General features: G+C 39.9%; 1 non-coding gene across 1 annotated transcript; it reads left to right on the top strand.

Moving 5' to 3' along the window:
• The first annotated feature begins 7,386 nt into the window (after window positions 1-7,386).
• On the top strand, window positions 7,387-7,577 carry LOC128859454 (U2 spliceosomal RNA). Its single transcript, XR_008454166.1, has one exon. It is a non-coding gene; the product is annotated as a U2 spliceosomal RNA (small nuclear RNA).
• Window positions 7,578-7,955: the final 378 nt, after the last annotated feature.

Raw genomic sequence — 7,955 nt, forward strand, 5'->3', positions numbered from 1 at the left:
ATTTGGACTGGATATTCGTTTTTGTTCAATTTTGGTCCTTAAACCAATTCACTTAGACTTGTGATACCACAGTAGCAGTTTACCTGCTACTCCTCGTTAAACCATTTTATTTGAAGTGCAAACCCATTGATCTGGAAGACCTAAGATGATCAGTACAATTCAAGAACTATGAGCCAAATTATATAAACTTAGTGGTATGCCCCAGAAGGCAGTGGCAAGGAACAAGTCTGACAGACGCTTTCTCCTCCTCATTCTAGCAGCTTCTGCAATAGTCGAAAAGACAGTCTTTCAGCATGTCGACCTATGAGGCAGTGGCCTGTGCTCAAAGCAATTAAAATAGAAACGTTTTTGAATGACCGATTAGGTAGCCGCTTTGAGTGTCTAACAATCCAATTTGGGGAAATTCTTTGTGTAGCGTTACATGTCAGACTATCAACTTATCTTGGGTTGGCTGATGTGCTAATGCTACTCGTATCACACAGTTTGCAGGATGAGAGAGGTATACTTGCAATCTCTATACCAAAAGTGAATTGAGTGGTAGTGCCTTCGCTAGCTCATTTTTCTGCCTTACACTCTCTCTCCCATGTCAAATGGATGCGGAAGTATTCTCATTAAGAGATGCCCAGGATTTTCTAGTAATGATGGAAGTAGAGACAACCCCACCAATAGGTTTAATTACCGCTTGGCCATCAGAATAAATATTTATTTCTATAAAGGTAGTTCCTCTGAGGTAGTAGACAGATAACTCATTAATGGCTAGAGTTTTAGTCTGAAATATGTTACACTGATTAGGAAGGTCAGTCGAAACTGTTGCTTTTGGCTTCGTACGCATAGACGCCAAAGTCAAATTTGTCGTTGAGCTTTGAGTCATCAATAAAGAGCAATAAAGGTATCCCACCTTGCCAACCCACTCCCACCTAGCTGGAATTTTAGGACTAAATAACCTATTAAAATATGTAGTTGGGCCCAACCGAGTGTTATGGTCGAGTGTCCAAAACCTAAATCGCGCCATTGATTAGTTGCGGTAAGCCAAGCGGCAGTATTAACCAACAAAGCCTAGGCGAGGTAAGAAGAAATGAGTTTCCAGAGCATCAGAGGATGTAGTTCTAAGAGCGTCGCTGGTACAACCTCTAATCGTAGTCTAACGATCCTATACAGCAAGTGAGTCTTCTTCGGTGGAAAACCTCACCTGGATTCTATGACCCTTTTGCATGAAAATAGAAGTAGAGTAGACTTTAGTAATATTTACATATGTCTAATGTAACGGCAGTGGGGGCAAAACATGTACCAAATTCGGGCGAGCTTCATTTAGTCGTTATCGAGATGAACTCCTGCATTCAGCTACAAGTGAGGATGGCATTAACCCTTTTGCAAAATTTTACTCGAATTTTTTTGTTTTGGTTTTCATTCTTCTTCTTTTTCTTAATTGGCGCGATAACCGCTTACGAGTTTAACAAAGCGCGTCAGTCGTTTCTTTCTCGTGCTAACCGGTGCCAATTGGACACACCAAGTGAAACCAAGTCCTTTTCCAGCTGATCTTTCCAACGTAGACAAGGCCTTCCTTTTCCACTGCTAACATCAGCTGGTACTGTATCGAATACTTCTGAGCCGGAGCATTTGTATTCATTCGGACAACATGCCCCAACCATCGTTATTCGCTGCGCTATGTCTATATCGTCGTAAAGCTCATACAGCTCAGCGTTCCATCTTGCGAAGAATCTTTCTCTTAAACAACTCCAAGCGACTATTCATCGGTTGCTCTCATAGTCCACGCTTCTGCGCCACACGTTACGACGGGCATGATGAGAGTCTTGTAGTGTGTTGTTTCCATTACAAGTACTAAATTTAGTATTTTTTCATTGATTTACTTACTTCATTTATGTTTTTCACTTTTTGGAAAATTCCCGTTAATTGAGGTGCGTAAGCAATCATTAATCGAATTCATCCCTTTTCAATACCAAACTCTCTTGGACAAAGAGTAATATGTACTCCTCCTTTCGTTGAAATATATCAATTTTTCCTGGCACTATTGCGCTTGCGGTAGGACGGCCAGTCATAATTAAATCAACATCATTCTGCACATTTCAATATACGCGTATATAAGTACATATGTATGTACATCTATCTTGATTCCACTATATCTGCATTATATACAGCCGTGATGCAAACAAAATTATAGTGCACAAGTGTGTAGGTACGAAAATAAATTAATTTATGATCGAATCATTTATTTAAAGCTGTTTGAAAATATAGGTACTCTCATTCTAAACTCAACCACCATCGCAGGAAAAGCGCTGCTAGCAAATTTTTCTTAAGCGCTTTCAAATAGCGCAATATATTTTGTTGTTATTGAAAAGTCACGCATCTGGTTTAGTGGAAATGTGGCAGCCATACCTACGTAACATACAGTTCAATAGTATGAGCCCGAATATCAAATTCATACTAGTATTTATAGACTAAAACCCGTATGCTTTGCTGTCAGCGTAAAAATATCGTTATAGTTAAGGAAAATCACCGCATTTGTAGCACAATTGTTTGAGCTTTTTCTCCCATAATAATTTATATTTACTATTGATTTATGGAACAACGTCCACACGCACGCCACAAATAGAAGGAGGAGCTCGGCCAAACATCCAAAAAGGGTGTAAGCGCCAATTATATATGTATCTATATATTTATTGATTTCTGGCTTGAAAAATGAAAACTTTAATTGAAATTGCATACGAACCACATAAATGTAAATGTAATTAACAGAAGTTTAATTTATCGCATGAGTAAGAGTTCAAGCAAAGCCACAACGAAATCAATAAAAGGCGATTAAACTGTGAACAACCAAAACTTAAATCGTTCATACATTTATTTGCTCAGCCGAATTTCACAAATGGTTGATTCGTATTACGTTAATGGGAGTAAATTATTTTTGAATACACAGAAAGTCCAAAATTTAAACATAAAAAAAAAGATATTTTTATGAAAATGGGTACATGTGGTATCCTTAAAAGTTACAAAAACATAACTGATCATAAAAGTGGGCGAAATGGGGGCCAAAAACTAAACTTTTCATATGTCAGTATTTTTTAAGGAAAAAAAAATTGAGATGTTTCAGTAATTCTTCTTCTTATTCTTCTTAATTGGCGCGATAACCGCTTACGCGATTTTGGCCGAGTTTAACAAAGCGCGCCAGTCGTTTCTTTCTCGTGCTAACCGGCGCCAATTGGACACACCAAGTGAAGCCAAGCCCTTCTCCACCTGATCTTTCCCACACAGAGGAGGCCTTTCTCTTCCTCTGCTACCATCAGCTGGTACCGCATCGAATACTTTCAAAGCCGGAGCGTTTATATCCATTCGGACGACAAGACCCAGCCAGCAAAGCCGCTGGATCTTTATTCGCTGCGCTATGTCTATGGCGTCGTAAAGCTGATACAGCTTATCGGCCCATCGTCTGCGATATTCGCCGTTGCCAATGTGCAAAGGTCCAAAAATCTTACGCAGAATCTTTCTCTCGAACACTCCAAGCGTCGCTTCATCGGATGTTGTCATCGTCCAAGCTTGTGCGCCATACGTTAGGACGGGCATGATGAGAGTTTTGTAGAGTGTTAGTTTAGTTCGTCGAGAGAGGACTTTACTACTCATTTACCTATATTACTTAGTCCAAAGTAGCACTTGTTGCGAAGAGAGATTCTCCATTGGGTTTCCAGGCTGACATTGTTATCAGTGTTAATGCTGGTTCCTAAATAAACGAAGCCTTTTACAACCTCGAAATCATAACTGTCAACAGTGACGTGGGTGCCGATACGCGAGTGCGCCGACTATTTGTTTGAAGATAAGCGGTACTTCGTTTTGTCCTCGTTCACCACCAGACCCATTCGCTTTGCCTCTTTATCCAGTTTGGAGAAGGCAGAACTAACAGCGCGGTTGTTAAGACCGATGATATCGATATCATCGGCATACGCCAACAATTGTACGCTCTTATAAAATATTGTGCCTTAGCGATTAAGTTCTGTGGCTCGTACGATGCTCTCCAACCTCAGGTTAAAGAAGTCACACTACAGCGAGTCACCCTGTCTGAAACCTCGTTTGGTATCAAACGGCTCGGAGAGGCCCTTCCCAATTCTAACGGCGCTGCTAGTGTTGAGCCATGTCATCTTGCAAAGCCGTATTAGTTTTGTGGGGATACCAAATTCAGACATCACGGCATACAGATAACTTCTCTTCGTACTGTCGAATGCAGCTTTGAAATGGCGATATTTAGAAGAAGGTAATTGGCACAGATTTCAGGATCGCCCTTCTTATGGATTGGGCAGATCACACTTAAATTCTAATCGGCAGGCATGCTTTCATCCGACCATATTTTGCATGGGAGCTGATGCATGCACCTTACCAGCTCCTCGCCGCCATGTTTGAAGCTCAGCCGGCAGTCCGTCGGCGCCCGCGGCTTTGTTGTTGCGAAGGGGTCTGTAAACACTATATCGGTAAACACACGGTTTTCAGCTGTTAGTTTGTGGTTATAAAAAAATTAATTTTGTAATGAAATATGTTCGTTTGCTATATTTGTGAGTGCATTTCAAACTATACAATATTGATAGACTGTTGCGAGTAATCAAAATAATATACAAAATGAATAAATTACGCACTTTATAATACTTGCAGATTGCATTTACCACTTTCTCAATCCCCTCCCAAATTTGGTCCTTCTTCTGCACGTTTCGATATGTTTTCTGAGATACATAAATCGTTGACACAATTGATATTTTCACACTTCCTCTTGCTATTTGCCTCCTGCTGTTGCTTGTAAACAAACAAATAGTCATTCAAGTGATTGGAAAATCCACCCTGAGTCTTCAACCCTTCATGCGTTTAATTATGATCTAATTTTGATAACGGGTAACTCGCTGCATTTCTGTTTACCACATACGAGGGGGGTTCAATAAGTACTCGTACTAGAAATGAACACACGATTTTTTCCAAAATTTTTTTAATCCCTCCGAAAAATAGGATATGTCAAACTCGAAAAAATACGCCTGTATCTCAGCGTTGACTTCTTCGTTGGAACTACTTTTTTCCCCGCAAGCCATTTCTTCATGTTAGGGAACAAGAAAAAGTCGCAGGGAGCCAGATCGGGGGAATCCGAAGAATGCGCCAGCAATTCATAATGCAATTCGTGTAGTTTGGCGGCCACAACTCCGGATATTTGTACTGGCGCGTTATCGTGGTGAAACAGCACCTTTTTTCAGCAAATGCGGCGAGACACGGCCGCTTCAATATGTTGTGAAAGTGGTACAATAACTCACTGTAATATTGTCCAGTGATCGTTCTTCATCGCATCACAAAAAATCGTTGCCATGACCCTTCCGGCCGATGGGACTGTCTTCGCTTTCTTCGAATCAGATTCTCCGGGAGAAATCCATTGTTTTGATTGTTGCTTTATCTTGCTGTTAGTTTTTGGGTGTATTGATGAGTCCAGTTTTCATCAAGGGTGACAACTCGATGCAAAAATTCCTTCGGATCTCGTTTAAATTACCCCAAACACTGCTTCAAAGTTAACAACCACATCCGCTTGTGGTCCACCGTGAGCAATCGCTGCACCCATCGGGCCCAACATTTTTTCAGCGCCAGCTTATCATGTAAAATATTAATTACCGTTCCGGTCGACACACCTATCGCATCTGTTACTTTGCGCACTTTCGTTCGTCGATCAGCGAAAATCATTTCGTAAACTTTTTGAATGATTTCCTTGATAACCACGTCTGCCGGGCACCCTGGTCGCTCTTCATCAAAAACGGATGTTCGCCCACTTTTAAATTCGTTGAACCAATATTTAACTGTAATCATAGGTGGCGAAGCGTCCCCATAGACAGCATCCAACTTTGCTTTTATCTCCTCGCATTTTTTTCCAACCCCAAACAAAAAATAAAAATACTGAACGATATTCTTTTTCTATCTTAGCGAAAATCTCCAAACACATCTTGCTCGAATAGCTACCAAATCTAAACTAACCTATCAAACAGACTAATATTTATTTTGCCGTCGCTTGATAGATTGCAACACACGATGCGAGCACCAACTTCTCTCAGGAAGGCCCTCTGTCACCAAACACGGGAACCGCCTTTGTAATACTGTAGATCTTAACATCAACACATAAATTTTAGAAAAATCACTTTACCAGTTAAGGAGTAATAAAAGAAAGATTCAAGTGAGAGTCCTGTAAAAGATGACGCAAAGTAATTCGCTCAATTCTGTTTTTGAATAACTCTTTTACTAAATAAAACACAATTTTGATTGATGTAAATCTTTATTTTGACCTTTACGCGTTTCATTGCTTGTATGTTTGTATACAGCACCAATGTTAAATATGATTGGCTTAAGATGGCAGGTGCAAAAATTCTGAATAAATTCTTCACTTTCTCATCAATTTTAATTAAGGAGATTGTATTAGTATAATCTATTATACATTTATGTCGTGCTTCTGGTTAGGTTTGTGTTTGCGTGTTTACATTTTTGAAGTGAAAACTTCTTTAGAATCGTTGGGAGTGATTTGAGGAAAAGTGAAACGAAAAAGCGACCCTCTTGGCTACGAAGCGTTATATTATATGTTGATATAAACGTAGCGACGAACTAAATAAAAATAACTTTTATTTTCTCTTGTGATTCGAACCAAGGATTTTGGATCAGAAGATCACATTGCTAGTCGCTCGGCTACCGCGCCATGCTGTCATCGCTGGCCTAAAAGTTATTTAGTTACGAAGCGTTATATTATATGTTGATATAAATAATTTTTGTGAGCGTGTAATTCTCAAAAGGTTTATTAGAAAATCTATTGAAGTAGGTAGTGTGGTATCTGTTCCTATCAGCTTAACATCTGATAGATCCCAAGAATGATAAAAAAAAAAAATGCTAAATCAAGCTACGAAAATGGTAATCTGGCTATACTGGAGCTAAAATCACGTAACTGGTTGTTAAATTCGCTGAGCGCAAAGTAACGGGACCACGATGGGCGCCATCTCATTATTCTTTGCATCATGGATAGATCCTCCGTCGGAGGACAACAAATTTTAAACTGATTTTTGGAAATGGGCGGAGTGTTTTAGAGGCTTGCTCCGCCTCTTCCACGGGTTGACCCGGTATTGCAAGTACCGCCGGGATTGAATAAATACAAGAAGAAATATACTAATACATTTAGCTTTGGTGGGAAGAGCCATAAATTTTTATATGAATACATGTAGACGAAAATGGAATTTTTTTTTTTTTTTTGAAATTTGCATTGTAGGACATTTCTGATTATTTATTGAAAACAGTTTTTTTGGTTCAGATACTGAAAGTCAGTTTAAGTGAATCGGTATAAACATTTCGTACATTAATTTTTGTGAGAGTGTAATTCTCAAAAGGTTTATTAGAAAATCTATTGACTAGGTAGTGTGGTATCTGTTCCTATCAGCTTAACTTCTGATAGATCCTCCATCGGAGGACAACAAATGTTAAACTGATTTTTGGAAATGGGCGGAGTGTTTTAGGGGCTTGCTCCATCTCTGCCACGGGTTGACCCGGTATTGCAGTACCGCCGGGATTGCAGTACCGCCGGGATTGCAGTACCGCCGGGATTGCAGTACCGCCGGGATTGCAGTACCGCCGGGATTGCAGTACCGCCGGGATTGCAGTACCGCCGGGATTGCAGTACCGCCGGGATTGCAGTACCGCCGGGATTGCAGTACCGCCGGGATTGCAGTACCGCCGGGATTTCGGCCTTGAATAAATACAAGAAGAAATATATAAATACATTTAGCTTTGGTGGGAAGAGACATACATTTTTATATGAATACAAGTAGACGAAAATGGAAGAAATTTGTAAGTCTGTTTCTTCGGTCCGTTTGGGTATTTTTTTTGACAACATCGAAACCAAAGCATTTGTATCATATTTTATCTATCATAAGCCACTCGTATCATTTGTTTAAATTGAA

The sequence above is a fragment of the Anastrepha ludens genome, chromosome 3 (assembly GCF_028408465.1).
Source record: "Anastrepha ludens isolate Willacy chromosome 3, idAnaLude1.1, whole genome shotgun sequence".
NCBI classification, from domain to species: Eukaryota; Metazoa; Arthropoda; class Insecta; order Diptera; family Tephritidae; genus Anastrepha; species Anastrepha ludens.